Genomic DNA, 19,884 nt, shown 5'->3' with positions numbered 1-19,884 from the left:
CTGTTGATGTGCGGTTTTAACGGAATGAATTGATAGTGAGTGGCTTGTATTGTTAGCCCACAAAATGATTGTAATAATACTTAGGTGTATTTTTGTAGAAACTTACACTTTTTTAAACGGAAGAATGCCTGCTGACATTAACAAACTAAAGTAGGCTAAATCCGAATGCCGGTGGTGTTCGTTACGCTGTCTACAAGAACATAAAATCTAAATCCGATGATAAGCAACGACGTCTTACTGCAATCAGCAAGGACATCTGGGCTTAAACGTTAGCACGTGTGCAGCCAGACTGAACGCACATACTGCCGCTGCCGGTGATCATTGTGAACACAATCTGTGGGACGGCCGCTGTGGCCGAGCGGTTCTAGGATCTTCAGTTCCGAACGGCACTGCTCCTACGGTCGCAGGTTCGAATCCTGCCTCGGGCATGGAGGTGTGTTATGTCCTTAGGTTAGTTAGGTTTAAGTAGTTCTAAGTCTATGGGACTGAGGACCTCCGATGTTAAGTCCCATAGTGCTGAGAGCCATTTGAACCATTTCGAACAATCTGTGGTGGTGAATTGTCTCGTTATTGGTCTGAATCCACGTAACTAGTGTACGCACTTGTATTTTTCTTTAGTGTGTGCTAGCACAGTACTGTACAATTGTCAGTGTCGGAACTTTTCAAAATACGATATCTTGTAAATGACTCGCACTAGAATCCTGAAACAAACACCACTGACATTTTAAAAAAGTGTATGTTTGCACAAAAATACATCTTCCAGTATTATTGCAATCTGGTTACTAGCTAACAGTACGAGTCCCTCACTACCAATTCATTCTATGAAAACCGTAGATCAATAATACTTTCCATTTCCTTAGTATGTACGGTGCAAGTTTTAGGTGATTCACCCTGTATAGTGACCTGAAAATCATCCTGCCGACAACAACGTATTAGTGCGAAGAGTTGTAGAAAAGCATGGAAATCATAGCCACTTGGGAAACGGTAGACAGCAATTCTATATTCTTCACTACCTGGGTATCCGTTATTGCCCGGGTATATTCCATGCTCTATTAGTCCTCCTTCTCCCACCCCCTCTCTGTCCATCTCTTCCTACGCCCCGTCTCTCTGATTCACCCTCTGCCTCCGATTCGTCCGTCGGCGCTCGTCCACCGGGTCAGCGGAGAGGTCATCACCCTCCCACCAGGACAGCGGTTGTCGCTCTCTCGCGTCAGCCCAATCGGTCCTCACGCGTCAGTACGCCGCGCCCCGCAGCGCTGCGCCACCCTCGACTTCAGCAGCCGCCAGCTGTTCTCCTTGCTCGACGCGCGTATTCAGACGGCGGCCTCAGTGGCCGGACCCAGACGACAGCTTCGCAGACGGGACACCACTGTACGGCTGCTGTTGCCAATGAACAGCCTTGACGGAGGGGAGTGGACTTAAAAAAGTGTGCCTGGACAGACTCATAGAACACACATATTCAACAATGCAGAGGCTACACTGATTCCTAATACTTCGTGCAGCGAAGAATTTAAGACGTGTGGGTCTTTGCTGACTCCGACTCTTCATTTAAGCCTAGACACTGTAGAAATAATCCAGCAGTGGTAGCTCCATACGCTCAGTGTGTGACATAATACTGGTGCAGCGAGACGACGTAATCCTGCCGATATGGCAACGCCGGTTAGACACTTAGATGTGATACTAAAATGTAGACTTTCACGGCTGGAAATATCATGTCCATTACAATTATCTGGGGTTATGCCGTGGTCGGTTGATGAATTGTGTGTCGATTCCCAACGTTTCGTCTCCGACTGCGGGAGACATCTTCAAGGGGGTCCGTAGCTCAATGGAAGGTCCAACACACCCACTAGCTCGCTACTCACTGCCGCTAAATTCCGTGTCCGCGCGCTCCCACGCCGCAACGTGAGGTCACGTGTTTTGAAAACGTCAGTGCAATTGGCCGCTGTCCGTTGCCGTCGATCGCCGTTGCCATCACCCAGTAGTGGGCGGGTGGTACACATCTTCTTTAACACCGGCATCCATATACCGTGTAATTTCACACCCTCCTCCTTACGGTTGAAATTATTTGGGTGTTTAGCGATTTCGATTGCCTCCCTGTAGAGCCTCTCGTAATATCCGCTTGTGGCCGCTAATACTTGCGTCTCCTCGAAACGAATATTGTGGTTCCCTGGCTGGAAAGCATGCTCCGCAACAGCTGATCGTTCCGTTTCTCCTCTCCTCCAATTTCCCTTATGCTCTTCCAAACGTTTAGAAACAATTCTTTTAGTGGTACCCACATAAACATCATCACAGCTGCATGGGATCCTATACACTCCAGCTTTTTCCAGTGGTTTGCGAGCGTCCTTGGCAGGCTTAAGGTATTCCTGTATCTTCCTAGTGGGCTTGTAAATTACGGTAATATTCCGCTTCGTCAAGATCTTCCCTATTCTTTCCGTTACATTTTTAACAAACGGCAGGAAAACCTTAGATTTTGCAGTAGCCTGTACGTCAGTATGATTTCTGCGTGGCTACCTCAACGCACGTTTTATTTCGGCGGACGAATATCCGTTCTTCATTAGTGCATTGTGGAGATGTTCCATCTCAGCGTCGAGCATCTCAGATTCACAAATATTTCTAGCTCTGTCCGCTAACATCTTGATAACACCCCACTTCTGTTGTGGGTGGTGGTTCGAATCCCGGTGCAAATAACGGTCCGTGTGTGTGGGTTTGCGATATACTGAGTGGCCCAAACTACCATTTTCGTTTCTAAAAACAAGCACATCGAGGAAATGTAACTTGCCGTCTACCTCCTCCTCCATTGTAAACTGAATTCTCGAGTTTATACTGTTCAGATGTTCGTGGAAACGGCTTAGTTCCTCCCTACCACGTCTCCACAGCCCAAACGTGTCATCCACGTATCGGAACCATACATTTGTTTCTAGCTGGCAGTACCTAAGGCCTGTTCTTCGAATTTCTCCATAAAGAAGTTTGCAATTACGGGACTTAGGGGGCTTCCCATAGCCACGCCATCCGTTTGCTCATAAAACTGTTCATTCCGCTTGAAGTATGTGGTCGTCAAACAACACTTAAACAATTCTGAAATATCGACAGGAAAAATTCGATCCAGCTGTTCCAATACATCATTAAGTGGAACCATGGTAAACAGCGATACCACATCGAAGCTGACCAATATGTCCTCCGGCTGGACCACTATGCCATTCAATCTGCTGATGAAATGTGTCGAATTCTTTATATAAGAGTCCGAACGGCCAACGCACACGGACCGTTACTTGCACCGGGATTGGAACCACCATCCACAACAGAAGCGGGGTGTTATCAAGACGTTAGCGGACAGAGCTAGAAATATTTGTAGACCTGAGTTGCTCGACGCTGAGATGGAACATCTCCACAATGCACTAATGAGGAACGGATATTCGTCCGCCGAAATAAAAAGTGCGTTGAGGCAGCCACGCAGAAATCATACTGACGTACAGGCTACTGCAAAATCTAAGGTATTCCTGCCGTTTGTTAAAAATGTAACGGAAAGAATAAGGAAGATCTTGACTAAACGGAATATTACCGTAATTTACAAGCCCACCAGGAAGATACAGGAATACCTTAAGCCTGCCAAGGACGCTCGCAAACCACTGGAAAAAACTGGAGTGTATAGGATCTCATGCAGCTGTGGTGACCCACTAAACGAACTGTTTCTAAACGTTTGGAAGAGCATAAGGAAAATTGCAGAAGAGGAGAAACGGAACGATCAGCTGTTGCGGAGCATGCTTTCCAGCCAGGGAACCACAATATTCGTTTCGAGGAGACGCAAGTATTAGCGGCCACAAGCGGATATTACGAAAGGCTCTACAGGGAGGCAATCGAAATCGCTAAACACCCAAATAATTTCAACCGTAAGGAGGAGGGTGTGAAATTACGCGGCATATGGATGCCGGTGTTAAAGAAGATGTGCACCACCCGCCCACTACTGGGTGATGGCAACGGCGATCGACGGCGACGGACAGCGGCCAATTGCACTGACGTTTTCAAAACACGTGACGTCACGTCGCGGCGTGGGAGCGCGCGGACACGGAATTTAGCGGCAGTCAGTAGCGAGCCAGTGGGTGTGTTGGACCTTCCATTGAGCTACGGACCCCCTTGAAGATGTCTCCCGCAGTCGGAGACGAAACGTTGGGAATCGACACAGAATTCATCAACCGACCACGACATAACAGCCCGGATAATTATAATGGACACTTAGATGTGTCAAATGCAGACAAAATCACTGTAGTTGATGAGATCTTGGCTGAATTTTTAAGGGAATTAAGACAGAAGGGGGCATCCACTGCAGTCTCAGCCAATGTACGAAAATAAAATACGGGAGCTTGCTATTACTCAAAGTAAACAAGAAGGCTAAAACGAAGAATTTCGTAAAGAGGATCACAAACTGCGGTATGAACTAGCTCTTGCCATTGCCCCAGATGCGCGGGACAGAATCCGGCGCCTGGAGGCAGAAATAATGGACCTGAAAGGAGAGAACCAAGAAAGCAAGCACCTTCCACTATCCCTGACGGCAGTCACTGCAGTCGGCGCAACGTTTAAATCAAAAAGTAAGGTTGAAAAAAGCATTTAACAAGCTAATGCCAAACAAGCAAGTGTTCTTTCACTTCAGATCAGCAGAGAATCGAGATTTAAAGGCTGTAAGAGAAACCCTAACAAAGACAGTCACTCTCAGACAAAGTAAGATCAAAATCGAGGCCATCAGCCGGACAGGAATTTGGGCAGTAAATTTGGAAGCGGAGACGCAGGAGAATGAAACAAAAACAATAGGGAACACTGAACAGCATAACAGTATCGAATGTGAGGAACCCAGAAAACGTAGACCACTTCTGTCTATCAGGTACCTACAACATTAACACATAATGACTTCCTAGAAGAACGTTACGAGATAAACCTGAATGAACAAATTTCAAAGAAAAAATTTAACGAAAGAGCAACAACAAAATTCAAGACAGGACCATAGGTGAAGCGTGGCGTTAAGAACATAATTGAAATATCCCTCAGGATTCTCCTGCTTCTACTGCACAGGGACAGGGCCAGCATTCAGTTTGAAGCACAGAGCATTAAACCATATGCAGCTGTACAAAAATGTCTCAACTGGTGGGGCCTTGTGCACGCAGCTAAACGTTGTGACAAGGTGCAGGTATGTTATAAAGCCAGGACACAAAGAGGTGGACTGTCAGGTGGAGGTAACCATTGGCTGCATCCCATGCAAATATCGAAACAGAGTCTGCGATAAAGCATAGCACCATATGCCAAACATAAGACAGCTATGTGAATGGCAAATACAGCGCTCATAATAAGACATCAACAACGTTCACTGATAAAGAACAAGACTACATGGGAGACGAATTATCTCTCTCCATCTATCACAACAGCAGCCGTTAACACAAATCACTATACACCAGAACAAGAGCTTGGCGACGCACGGCAGCCTGGACGCAGCAGATGGGCTCACTGCAAACCACTCACCCAGATATCGAGACAGTGCCATAATTATCATTAGGTGAAACAGTGCAGAACAAATACGTTCATGTTGCAGACTACACTGATGACGCAAGTATGCTAGGTGCCATTGACTAACATGTAGCTAGGCAGCCTAAACATGAAATGTTTCAGTGGGCGTCCATCCAGATTGCGTTTCTTCTACTAATGGAGGGACTGGAAGACGAAATCGTCTGCAGGAACAACAAAAAATCAATGAAAGCACATAAACTAGGCAAACATGCAAATACATCAAGGCGTCTGAGAGACATTCATACACATTTACAGCATTACCATAAACACGCCAGCCATCAGAACAACAAGTAGCACAGGGAGATTCAAAACAAACAAGCACAACAACAAAGACAAGCTTACAAAACAACAGAACGTCACCAACAACCAAACTCGAACACGTCTCCACAAAGTGCAAATAGTACATAAAACCAGTACACTGTGTTCATCGTGGAAGTACCCATGACTCAGACGGAGATCTGAGACTAAAACAATACAAATAGACAAAGTCAGAAACCAGAGAAGGCAAAGAACATACCGAAAACATACACATATCAGATAAACAAAGAACTTATGTACGGCGTATCCGTCAACAAGCAACAAATATAAAACAGCTACATTCACAGATACACCGATAGCAGACACAGACAATAAACATGACCTATTACAAGACACAAACAACAGCGAACAAATAAAGGCAAACACGACTACCAAAGAAGAACTAACGACAAATGATCAAACCAGCACATGACAAGATTTGAAAGTAAACAGGTACACGATTAGGAACAACTGACCGGGATCATGAGGAGAATCTACGTTTAAGTAAGTTCGAAAACAGACACGTATTTCAAACTGCCAGCCTTGAACACTGTTACAATGCCCTCTGCGGGGAGTGCAGTGGTTAATACAGAATTAAGCATGATGATGGGCGATACACGGTCTCCCAAAAAAATACACACATCAAAAAAAGTTTTGCATCGTCCCGGTTCCCAGAACTCCTGAAGATAGACGTTGACAGAGGATATTGTATCACAGACAGTCCCTTTCATTTGTCAGAAATGTCACTAATCCCACTCAAAGAAAGATTTTTGGTAAGGTCTTATGTGACCAAACTGCTGAGGTCACCGGTCCCTAAGCTTACGCACTACTTAATCTAACTTAAACTAATTTACGCTAAGGACAACACACACATCCATGCCCGAAGAAGGACTCGAACCTCCGACGGGGGAAGCCGCACGGACTGTGACAAGGCGCCCTAAACCGCATGGCTACCCCGAGCGGCCCCGCTCAAAGATGTAAACAACCATGCATGAGCAGCGCCTATTAGACGGAGGGGATCCGACAGCTGATCTGTTCCAGTCATTCCACCACGAAGAAGGTATACGGCTAGCGTCAGTAGTTCAACTGTGCCTAGACAGTCAATACTGCCATTCGATCTTGCCCGCACTGTTACTTTGTGCCAGGAATTGTCCAGGCGTCTCGGAGTGAACCAAAGCGATGATTTTCGGACATGGATGAGATACAGAGAGACAAGAACTGCCGATGACATGTCTCGCTCAGGCGCCCAAGGTCTATTACCGCAGTGGATGACCACTACCTACGGATTAAGGCTCGGAGGAACCCTGACAACAACGCCACCATGCTGAATAATACTTTTCGTGCAGCCACAGGGCGTCGTGTTACGACAAAAACTGTGCACAATAGGCTGCATGATGCGCAACTTAACTCCCGACGTCCACGGCGAGGTCCATCTTTGCAACCACGACACCAAGCAGCGCGGTACAGAAGGGTCCAACAACATTCCGTATGGACCGCTCAGCAATGGTATCACGTTCTCTTCGCCGATGAGAGTAGCATGTACCTTCAACCAGACAATCGTCGGAGACATGTTTGGAGGCAACCCGGTCAGACAGAACACCTTAGGCACACTGTCCAGCGAGTGCAGCAAGGTGGAGGTTCCCTGCTGTTTTCAGGGGGCATTATGTGGGGCCGACGTACGCTACTGGTGGTCATGGAAGGCGCCGTAACGGCTGTACGATACGTGAATGCCATCCTCCGACCGTAGTGCAACCATATCGGCAGTATATTGGCGAGGCATTTGTCTCCATGGACGACAATTCGCGCCCCCATCGTGCACCTCTTGTGAATGACTTCCTTCAGAATAACGACATCGCTCGACTACAGTGGCCAGCATGTTCTTCAGAGATGAACCCCACCGAACATGCCTCAGATGGATTGAAAATGGCTGTTTAAGGACGACGTGACCTACCAACCACTCTGAGGGATCTACGCCGAATCACCATTGAGGAATGGGACAATTTGGGCTAACAGTGCCTTGATGAACTAGTGGATAGTAACCCACGACGAATTCAGGAATGCATCAATGCAAGAGGACGTGCTATTGGGTATTAGAGCTACCGGTGTGTACAGGAATCTGGGCCAGCACCTCTGAAGATCTCGCTGTATATTTGTACAACATGCAATGTGTGGTTTTCATGAGCAATAAAAAGGGCGGAAATGATGTTTATGTTGATCTCTGTTTTAATTTTCTGTACAGGTTCCAGGTGGTTCAAGGTGTGGGTTCCTGTAGTCATGTCCTAGTTCGTGAACCACGGGCAACGTATGAGTGGCCAAGTAAGTGGTCCCGACAATCGGGATACCAGTTATTTTGGAATAAGGCTGGGCATCTCGGACATATTCTGAGTCGTGGTCACCTTTGTGCTCATACGGCAAAGACTACCAAACCCACCGGTTAGTCCCTCAACCGTTAGGCGTAAAACTGAATGGGACTCGGGGAAAGTAAGGCTAGCAACCTGCTTCCCTAGTACTTTAAATATGATGCTGGCAACAATCAGAGCAAAATGCCTCGGACCTTTGGAGGTGACGGAGTCCCACCTCTAACTGACAAACCTGGGACTCCTAAGATGCGACTTGGCAAACAAATGGTAATGAGATGGGGAGCTATTAATATCAATGGGGGCTACTCTGGGAAGAAGGTAGAGCTGGCAGAGGCTGCATGTAAGATGGGGCTGGACGTTTTAGCTGTTAGTGACATTCGGGTAAGGGGTGAGAAAGAAGAGGAAGTGGGAGAATACAAGGTCTACCTGTCAGGAATCAAAGCAGGAACAGCACAATGGGGTGTACGGCTTTACATCAGGAAAGAAATGGAACCCTGCGTAGTTGCAATAAGGTATGTAAACGATCGACTGATGTGGATAGATTTGACAGTGTCCAGCAAGAAAATTAGGATTGTGTCAGTATATTGTGAAGGGACAGATCAAGATAAGATGGATAGTTTTTATGAGGCACTCAGTGATGTAGTTGTTAGAGTAAAGGACAAGGACAGAGTTCTGCTCATGGGTGATTTTAATGTCAGGATTGGAAATCGAACAGAAGGGTATGAAAAGGTTATGGGTAAATTTGGAGAGGATATGGAGGCCAACAGGAACGGGAAACAACTCTTGGATTTCTGTGCCAGTATGGGCTTAGTAATCACAAACTCGTTTTTTAAACATAAGAACATTCACCGGTATACTTGGGAAGGCAGGGGAACCAGATCTGTCATTGACTATATAATAACAGATCAGGAATTCAGGAAGGCTGTGAGGGACACTCGTGTATTCAGGGGATTCTTTGATGACACTGATCATTATTTAATCTGCAGTGAAATTGGGATTGTGAGGCCTAAAGTGCAGGAGGTCAGGTCCATATGTAGGAGGATAAGAGTGGAGAAACTTCAGGATAAGGAAATCAGGCACAAGTACATAACAGTGATCTCAGAAAGGTACCAGTTAGTTGAATGTAGTCAATTACAGTCATTGGAAAAGGAATGGACAAGTTACAGGGACACAGTACTAGAAGTGGCTAAAGAATGTCTTGGAACAGTAGTGTGTAAAGGTAGGATGAAGCAAACAGCTTGGTGGAATGACACAGTCAAGGCAGCCTGTAAAAGGAAAAAGAAGGCGTATCAAAAATGGCTAAATACTAGAACTCAGGTAGACAGAGAAAGTTATGTTGAAGAAAGAAACAAAGTCAAACAGATAATTGCAGCATCCAAGAAGAAACCTTGGGAAGACTTTGGAAGCAGGTTGGAGACTTTGGGTCAAGCTGCTCCATTCTGGAGTGTAATTAGCAGTCTTCGAAAGGGAGGTACAAAGGAAATAACAAGTATTTTGGACAGGTCACGGAAACTGCTGGTGACTCCTGTGGATTCCTTGGGCAGATGGAGGGAATATTTTGAAGAGTTGCTCAATGTAGGTGAAAATACGATCAGTAATGTTTTAGATTACGAGGTACAATGGGATAGGAATGATGATGGAAATAGGATCACATTTGAGGAAGTGGAGAAAATGGTCAATAGATTGCAGTGCAATAAAGCAGCTGGGGTCGATGAAATTAAGTCGGAACTCATCAAATACAGTGGAATGTCAGGTCTTAAATGGCTACACAGGATAATTGAACTGGCCTGGGAGTCGGGACAGGTTCCATCAGACTGGACAAAATCAGTAATCACTCCAATCTTTAAACATGGAAACAGAAAAGATTGTAACAACTACAGAGGTATCTCTTTAATCAGCGTTGTGGGTAAAATCTTCTCAGGTATTGTTGAAAGGAAAGTGCGAGTATTAGTTGAGAACCAACTGGATGAAAATCAGTGTGGGTTTAGGCCTCTTAGAGGTTGTCAGGACCAGATCTTTAGCTTACGGCAAATAATGGAGAAGTGTTATGAGTGGAACAGGGAATTGTATCTATCCTTTATATATCTAGAAAAGGCATATGACCGGGTTCCTAGGAGGAAGTTATTGTCTGTTCTACGAGATTATGGAATAGGAGGCAAACTTTTGCAAGCAATTAAAGGTCTTTATATGGATAGTCAGGCAGCAGTTAGAGTTGACGGTAAATTGAGTTCATGGTTCAGAGTAGTTTCAGGGGTAAGACAAGGCTGCAACCTGTCTCCACTGTTGCTCATATTATTTATGGATCATATGTTGAAAACAATAGACTGGCTGGGTGAGATTAAGATATGTGAACACAAAATAAGCAGTCTTGTATATGCGGATGACTTAGTTGTGATGGCAGATTCGATTGAAAGTTCGCAAAGTAACATTTCAGAAATGTAAGGACTATGGTATGAAGATTAGCGTCTCCAAAGCGAAAGTAATATCAGTGGTAAAGAGATATAAACGGATTGAGTGCCAAATAGGAGGAACAAAGTTAGAACAGGTGGGCGGTTTCAAGTACTTAGGATGCATATTCTCACAGAATGGCAACATAGTGAAAGAACTGGAAGCGATGTGTAGCAAAGCTAATGCAGTGAGCGCTCAGCTACGATCTACTTTCTTCTGCAAGATGGAAGTCAGTACCAAGACTAAGTTATCTGTGCACCTGTGCACCGTTCAATCTTTCGACCAACTTTGTTGTATGGGAGCGAAAGCTGGGTGGATTCAGGTTACCTTATCAACAAGGTTGAGGTTACGGATATGAAAGTAGCTAGGTACTAGTAGATGGGAACAATGGCAGGAGGGTGTCCACAATGAGGAAATCAAAGAAAAACTGGGAATGAACTCTGTAGATGTAGCAGTCAGGGCGAACAGGATTAGATGGTGGGGTCATGTTACACGCATGGGAGAAGCAAGGTTACCCAAGAGACTCATGGGTTCAGCAGTAGAGGGTAGGAGGAGTCGGGGCAGACCAAGGAGAAGGTACCTGGATTCGGTTAAGAATGATTTTGAAGTAATAGGCTTAACATCAGAAGAGGCACCAATGTTAGCACTGAATGGGGGATCATGGAGGAATTTTATAAGGGGGACTATGCTCCAGACTGAACGCTGAAAGGCATAATCAGTCTTAAATGATGATGATGATGGTGATACAGGTTCCCGAACTCTCAAATCCGAGGTGATGCAAAACTTTTTTTGATGTGTGTATATGACAATCACAAGCGTAAAGGACGCCAGATCAGCAAACGTAGCAAAAAAAAAAAAAAAACACATGACTCCCAGGGACAAAAATAACACAACTATATACAGAACACTGTGTAACAGCAAAAATTACAGTCGGAAGGGAATCATGGGTAGTCACATCATTATAAGCACAGAAGCACAGTACTCAAACGATATTGAACCATTTGCAAACAAAATTAGGGAAACAGCAAGGTTTCGCCAGGGACAAAATATTACTCATCCTCGCGGACATGAACGCACGCTCAAAACAGTGACATGTTGAAAGGACAGATGGCAAAGGACAAGGAATAACGGACATAACAAATGATCGCATCCATTTTGTGCTCAATAAGGAAGGGCAATCCTAGACACACCTTGGAAATGCCCGAAGTATCAGTAACATAAACATTTCATTAACTAACGGAACATCTATAACATATACCACTGACTGGCAAGGATATGACAGGTCAACACACAGAGTTCACAATGCAATAATTATACACACTGCTACACACGTAAAGACAAACATATTCACTTAACAACCCATACGATTGCTGTTGAACAGGAAAATTCTCAGGCACTAAAATATACTGTAGAAGACTTCCCCTTGCACACCATCTGAGGAAGTATTAATTACAGGACACACACACAGTGACGAGAGAAAGAAAATCACCGCACCAAGAAAGAGCTGTGCGACATAAAAAAAGTTGATACGCGTTTTTTTACAACTGAATGATGATATCTATTCGCCTTTCGCGCTAGTCTCATAAAGTGGCGCCATTATGAGGACGCAAGTCAGGTTTGCTTTAAATACACGCTGTAACGGTCATGAGCGTTAGTTACCTTTCACGCTGGACATGGTAAGTTGATGTTGGTCATGAATGCCTTTAAGGCGACAAAGACGTCATTATCAACATCTCACTGTGTTTCAACAAGGTCGTTTAATAGAGCTATGAGAAGCTAGACGTTCCTTCTGCGATATTGCAGAAGGACTTGGTACGAATGTAGTCACCATAAACGATTGTGGCAGTTGCGGTCACGAGAGTCTATGGTCGCTTCGGATGGCCATGTGGCACAACCGAGAAAGATCTCCTGTAGCGTGCATTTCATTGATCCCCAACCACTCCCACTTGCGACTTCAATGGTGTCAAGCAAGAGCTCATTGGAGGGCAACCTGTGACCTTGCAATGTTAATCACTTAAATATGTTACCTAGTCAAACGTATTCCCGAAATTTCATTACTCTACACTAATTATTTTTTGCTTTTGCGATTTTTTTCCGTCAGTGTATTTACTGACGTATTACAGAGAGCTCAAGCCTTTGAAATGCCACAAATCAGTGTCATTAGTAAACAAAGTATAAAAAGCACTCCGTCTTCAGGCCACGAGTGGCCTACCGGGACCATCCGACCGCCGCGTCATCCTCAGCGGAGGAGACGGATAGGAGGGGCGTGGGATCAGTACACCGCTCTCCTGGTCGTTATGATGATATTCTTGACCGAAGCCGCTACTATTCGGTCGAGTAGCTCCTCAATTGGCATCACGAGGCTGAGTGCCCACCGAAAAATGGCAACAGCGCATGGCGGCCTGGATGGTCACCCATCCAAGTGCCGACCACGCCCGACAGCGCTTAACTTCGGTGATCTCACGGGAACCGGTATATCCACTGCGTCAAGGCCGTTGCCAAACAAAGTAATCAGTGGTCAATATTATTAATTAACCTATGGAAGGGCTCGCGAGACGGAAGACGATGCTCCTAGCAACGAGCAGAGACAACACAAGGAAAAGAAGTCAGATTGCAGCAATACAGGGTAGCCAAATGATGATACAAAGACGAATTACAAAAAGCTAGGCAGCACTGTTGGGACAATTTTGTCAGGGCGTATTCACAGAATAACATAAGGGGAGAGCCCTTCAACATACAAACGGAGGGAATTAAAAAAACCAACGGTGATATCAATAATAAAGCGATCATACATTAAAATGACAAATGTTTGGAGATGCTCGGCAGAGTACCTGCTAAACAAGCTACTACCAGACAATGACCTTTCACCCGACCAGCATTAGTATACATTCCTAGGCAAACAAATGGATATTGGCTACGTAAAAAGCCCAATCAATACTCCTTTTGCTCGTGAGGTGGTTGCGCTGGCAATTACGAAACTTAACGATGAAAAGCTCCGGGCCCAGGTCGAGTCCACTCAAGAACCATTAAAACTGCTGCATTACATTTCTTTCCCTGTCTGACGGACTTACTTATTGATTCTTTACAGAAAGAGAGGATACGCGCCTGATGGAAGACGGGTAATGCAGTGGCTATCAAAAAATCAGGGGGCAAGGACTCAAAGACCCAAAATCGTATAGACCGATCTGTCTACCGAATGTACTAGGCAAGGTCCTGGAGAAGCTATTGTATGACAGACTACTGTTGCACAGACAGCTTCCAGGCCTGTCCACATCGGTATGGGTTCAGGCCACACTAGTCTATCGACGATGCAGTCGACAGGGCTTCACAGATGACTCAGAGAACACAAGACAAATATGTGGTGATCCTATTAATTGATATATCTAGCCCTTTGGACAATCTTTTGTGGCCTGTACTATTGGCAGAGTTAAAACAAATGCAAATCGCAGCAGCTTTACATAACAGATTTTTCGTTTACTGCAGTGACAGAGTTGTAGAATGACGAGTGGGCCACCGAATAATTGTCAAGAAAAATCACCAAAGGATGCCTAGAGGAGTCCACACGTGGACCTTTATTCTGGGACTTTACTATTGAGCTGGTAATACACAATCTAGACAGAGATGACAGGACAAAAGGGATAGTAGCATACGCTGATGATTTGCTCGTAGTGGTATGAAAAATCTCAAGAAGACACTTAGAACAAAAGACTACGCAGTTCACGTACACATCAATGAATGGTTTAACAACAGTAAACTAACAATTGCAGCTAATAAAACGGTGTACCTATTACTCATATGCGAAGCTGAAAGAAATCCAAGCATAAAGCAAAATAACGTAACCTGGCAACGCGAAAGATTGACAAGATATCTATATTTACACATTGACAGCAATATGAAGTTCACTAAACATGCCAGACTTACAACCGATAAAGCAATGAAAATAATGCAGAAATTTGCAAGACTAAATACTACGAAATATAGACTATAGACTACCCATAAAGACAATGCGTTTATCGCACTCTTCGAACCCATAGCATACCTTGAAGCGAGCGCCTGGGCACAGCGACGGATGCTTGCAACACATAAAATCATGTGAGATGTGGCCATAGAAGTGTTTTGCTTAGGATTCAGGTACCTTCGGCATATCATCGGTGGAGCCACTATGCGTGGTGATGGAAGTGTACCCCATGGACACCACTATCCGTCAACGAGCAGCGGCGTAGTGGTTGAAGAAAATCAGACGTGACAAGGTATTTGACATTATAGGAGACGGCATCACAGAAAGGCGTCAACTAAATCGTTGGCCTACATGGCAGAGAGAATGGGATTTGACAGAGAATGGGGTCGCGTCTAAACGTGTTTTCCAAACATCAAGGAAAGAATGGGGCTAAAGCAAATACATCCCGCACGTGGCATGTTTATTTCCTCAACGGTCACGGTTCATTCTGACAACACCTCCATCGGTTTGGTGTCAGCTGAACACCCATGTGCACTTGCGGAGAACTACGAACTCCTGAATATGTCACTTTACACAGCGACAGGTTCACACATACAACCGCAAACTGAGTATGATAATACAGGACAAATTCTACGACAACCGGACGACAGGTGCATACTGATGACATAACCGATGTGTCACGTACCTTACACGTGTTATACAAACAAGAAGTCACGTACATAAATAAGAGCAAACATCCAAACACGGGAACAGAATACTGCGAATGACACGGACACAGACACAAAAGCCGGCCGGTGTGGCTGTGCGGTTCTAGGCGCTTCAGTCTGGAACCGCGTGCCGCTACGGTCGCAGGTTCGAATCCTGCCTCGGGCATGGATGTTTGTGATGTTCTTAGGTTAGTTAGGTTTAAATAGTTCTAAGTCCTAGGGGACTGATGACCACATATGTTAAGTCCCACAGTGCTCAGAGCCATTTGAACCAACAAGACACAAAAACAGACACAGACTCAGATGCTGAAACAAATACACAATGAGATTAATATACAGACCCAGATGTAAAATAATACTACATTAATGAAAACAGAAATGGATCAGCTCTCATAAAATATGGTAATACATATAGAAACATCATGAGTAGTAAGTGTATTTTAAATGATATAATTGTTTAGTAAGCTTAGGTAAAGTAACGCCAGTAATGAAAATAATGCAGTTAGTTATTAAGCATAGATAAGCTTTTACTATACAGACAACGCAAACACCATGTATGCAGCATGTAGAAATAAGGATGTCAAAGATGCACAGATATTGTACCGATTATGCCCCGAAGGAGCGCACAGAGGTTCAGCGCATTCTCTTGTCCTTTGCGTGGGAAACTGCCCCTAAAGTCGGAAGAATCAGCATTGATCAACGGCATGAGGATGCAGAAGGCAATGGAAACCGCTGCATTAAAGACACATAACGTGTATCTACAGGATATGTGGCCTATAATTGAAAAAGTGTCATAATAATCTCTCCATTGTCAAAAAATTCCGGAATAGTACCCCATTCGGATCTCCAGGAGGGGACTGACGCAGGGGAGGTGACCATGAGAATATGATTGAATAACCAACGTAAGGATAACGTTCTACGGGTCGAGGCGTGGAATGTCAGAAGCTTGAACGTGGTAGGGAAGCCAGAAAATCTGGAAAAGGAAATGCAAAGACTCGATGTAGATATATTAGGGGTCAGTGGAGTGAAATGTAAAGAAGACAAGGATTTCTGGTCAGGTGAGTATAGGGTAATAACAACAGCAGCAGGAAATAGTATAACGGGAGTAGGATTCGTTATGAATAGGAAGGTAGGGCAGAGAGTGTGTTACTGTGAACAGTTCAGTGATAGTGTTGTTGTTATCAGAATCGACAGCATACCAACATCGACAACGACAGTTCAGATATACATCCCGACAACGCAAGCTGAAGATGAAGAGATAGAGAAAGTATATGAGGATATTGTAAGGGTAATATAGTACATAAAGGGAGATGAAAATATAATAGCCAAGGGGGAGTGGAATGCAATTGTAGGGGAGGGAGTAGAAGAATAGGATACAGGAGAATATGGGCTTGGGACAAGGAATGAGAGAGGAGAAATCCTAATTGAGTTCTGTAATAAATTTCAGCTAATAACTACGAATATTCTGTTCAAGAATCACAGGAGGAGGAGGTATACATGGAAAATACTGGGTGATATGGGAAATTTCAATTAGATTTCATTATGGTCAGGCAGAGATTCCGAAATCAGATACTGGATTGTAAGGTGTACCCAGGAGCAGATAAAGATTCAGATCAATATGTAGTACCGACGAAGAGTAGGCTGAAGTTTAAGAGAATAGCCAGGAAGAAACAAAACGCAAGAAGTGTGACACGGAAGTACTAAGGAATGACGAGATACGCTTGAAGTTCTCTAAGGGTATTGGAATAGCTCAGTAGGCAGTACAGCTGAGGAGGAACGGACATCTCTAAAAAGGGCAATCACAGAAGTTGGAAAGAGAAACACAGGTACAAAGAAGGTAACTGCGAAGAAATCATAGGTAACAGAAGAAATACTTCAGTTGATCGAGGAAAGAAGGAAGTACAAAAATCTTCAGGAAAATTCAGAAATATGATTCGTGAGGAATAAAGTAATTAGGAAGTGCAGGGAAGCAAAGACGAAATGGCCGCATGAAAAAAAAAATTGAAAAATCGAAAAAGAAATGACTGTCGTAAGGACTGACTCAGCATATACGAAAGTCAAAATAAGCTTCCGTGAAATTAAAAGCAAGGGTGGTAACATTAAGGCCCCTTGTCTACGACAAGAATATTCGCCGGACCGGCGTTTCTGCCGGCCGGTAGAAAACCGGACGCCCTTGTCCGCGGAGACGGCGCCGGAAATACTGCAGTCGGGTTGTGTGCAACGGAGCAGTAGGATGGATAACAGCGACCTTTGCATTCTCGTTGCACTATATTATTTTTACAAAAAGAAACAGCGTCGTCTTAGGAAGTATTGGGTGCATCCTGTGCTGCCAGATCGATTTAAATTTGGTGCCTTCAGTACGCTGTATGAAAAACTACGACAGGGGGACAAAAAGCACTTTAATTTTTACGGGATGTTAAAAAGAACGTTTGACAAATTACTGTCAAATTTACAAACTCATTTGCAACATGAAGACACCAATATGCGAAACTGCATATCTCCTACTGAAATGCTTACAGTGACACTAAGGTAAGTACACAATTGAAATTTACTTATTAGAAACTATTAATTTGCTGTATCAAAAATTAACACCACAATTTAAAAACGCACTTGATAAACAAAGTAGAATGACAGTGAATAGGGTTTTCTTATTTTCATTAAGATGAAAGAAACGATGTTCGATTTAGAATTAGTTTCAAGAATCAAATGTCTGGGAAATGTTGGATACGGCGGATGCAGGACTTCAATACGTTTCCAAAGACAAGTCTTCATTAGGTGGCCTTGTACAAGTTGATACTTGATAGTGTTATGCAGAGGTGTACGCCGAATAGTTGCTATCTTGATTTGGCCTTGGTGTATGGTACGATGATGTACCACCAAAAGTTTGGTATTCCTGTGAGGCACAGTTCCAGGAATCTTGGGCAGATTGCTGATGCATGTTTCTGTACTGAGGTTTCGACCTAATTCTTTTCATAAGTTTCATGACTTCGTACTGGAAGTGTACGATATCATTATCGTTAAATTTATCTACACTTGGGGCAATCCTCCTAAAAAGACATACTTCTACTGTGGCCCTGCTCAATAGAGGCGTCAATGATAGTCATCATTTTTCTGTCCAACTCATTTGTAGCTGTTTTGTTTTTCTGCGGCTTTTCTTTAACTTCGTGACAATGTTTTTCAGATTGATTGTCAGCGGGGTTTACGTCGTCACTATTATCCGGCGTATTTGCTAAGTTTCTCGTCTGTCTGCTATTTTTTTTAGAAAATGTAGCTGCTCATACAATACGTATTTCCGCTTCTTGCTTGCTCCAGAACCGCTCTTATTTCCTTCGTTTAATTGCCTGTGGCATTTCATCCAGTTATCTCTTATGTTTGCCCATTTCTTTACTACCATCTTTCCTGAAAAGAAAAGAAAGCCGGAGTAGAATCAAACTCATATGTTTTTCTCATTGCAGGTACCTTGCAATAGGAAGTACTTTCACCGATCTCCATTACAGTTTCAGACTGGGAATAAAAACAATTACTAGAATTGTACGTGAGGTTTGTGTGAAGATGTGGTTGTTATTGCATAACACATATACGCCCATTCTGGAGGAAAATGACTGGCTGAATACAGTGCTTCAGTTTGAAAATACTGCAAAATTTCCAAACTGCGTAGGGGTCATTGATGGCAAACATATCAGAGTTATCAAACCACAGGAAAGTGGATCAATGTGTTTCAGTTATAAAGGCTATTACTCGTTAGTCCTGATGGCGGTAGTGGATACAAATTATAATTTCATTTATGTGGATGTCGGTGCTTATGGTAAGGATTGTGACACTAGTGTTTTAAAAGAAACGTCTTTATGGAAAAAGTTGCAGACAAACTCACTGAACCTACCTCCTCTTGGATATTCCAAAATATTCCAGGGGAATTGCCTCATGTTTTCGTTGCAGATGAAGCGTTTGCACTGCATAATAATTTACTTCGTCCCTATGGTGGACGAGATCTTGGAATCATTGAGCGTATTTTTAACTATCGCTTAAGCAAAGCAAGACAATTAGTAGAGTGTGCTTTTGGCCTAATGGCCAATAAATGGAGGATTTTTCACCGACCTTTAAATGTCTTCACTGATTTTGCGACTGACATACTGAAGGCCTGTACTGTTCTACAAAATTTCATCCATAAAGAAGAGGGTCCTAAAACTCTGTGTACGGACACAACTATAGATGTGGACTCTGACCTGCGAGAACTGCCACGCACACAAGCCGTACGAGGTGCCGAGTCAGCGAACACTATCAGAAATCAGTTCACTAATTACTTTGTTTCTGAAAATGGGAAAATTACGTGGCAGGATAAGTTCGTCTAATGTATTCATATTTTAGGTGAAACAAACAATAGTATAGAGAGAAGGAATGTGGTGTGTAATGAAATTGAAGGAAAATAAATTTGAGATGAAGTTAAACTACATACCTATATCATTTCTTTCCTTATCTCCAAGCGTTTTAAAATCTTCTTTAAGTTGTGTACACACATCCTTCCACGCCTCCAAAGTCAGTCGTCTATCCTTATGTTCTTCGGTTG

General features: G+C 43.8%; 1 pseudogene; it reads right to left on the bottom strand.

Annotated features, from left to right (window-relative positions):
• Positions 1-13,037: 13,037 nt before the first annotated feature.
• On the bottom strand, positions 13,038-13,155 carry LOC124723435 (annotated as a pseudogene).
• Positions 13,156-19,884: the final 6,729 nt, after the last annotated feature.

Source organism: Schistocerca piceifrons, chromosome X (genome assembly GCF_021461385.2).
Source record: "Schistocerca piceifrons isolate TAMUIC-IGC-003096 chromosome X, iqSchPice1.1, whole genome shotgun sequence".
In the NCBI taxonomy this organism is placed as follows: Eukaryota; Metazoa; Arthropoda; class Insecta; order Orthoptera; family Acrididae; genus Schistocerca; species Schistocerca piceifrons.
The sequence above is the reverse complement of the archived record's forward strand: the minus strand, read 5'-3'. Positions and strand labels throughout refer to the sequence as shown.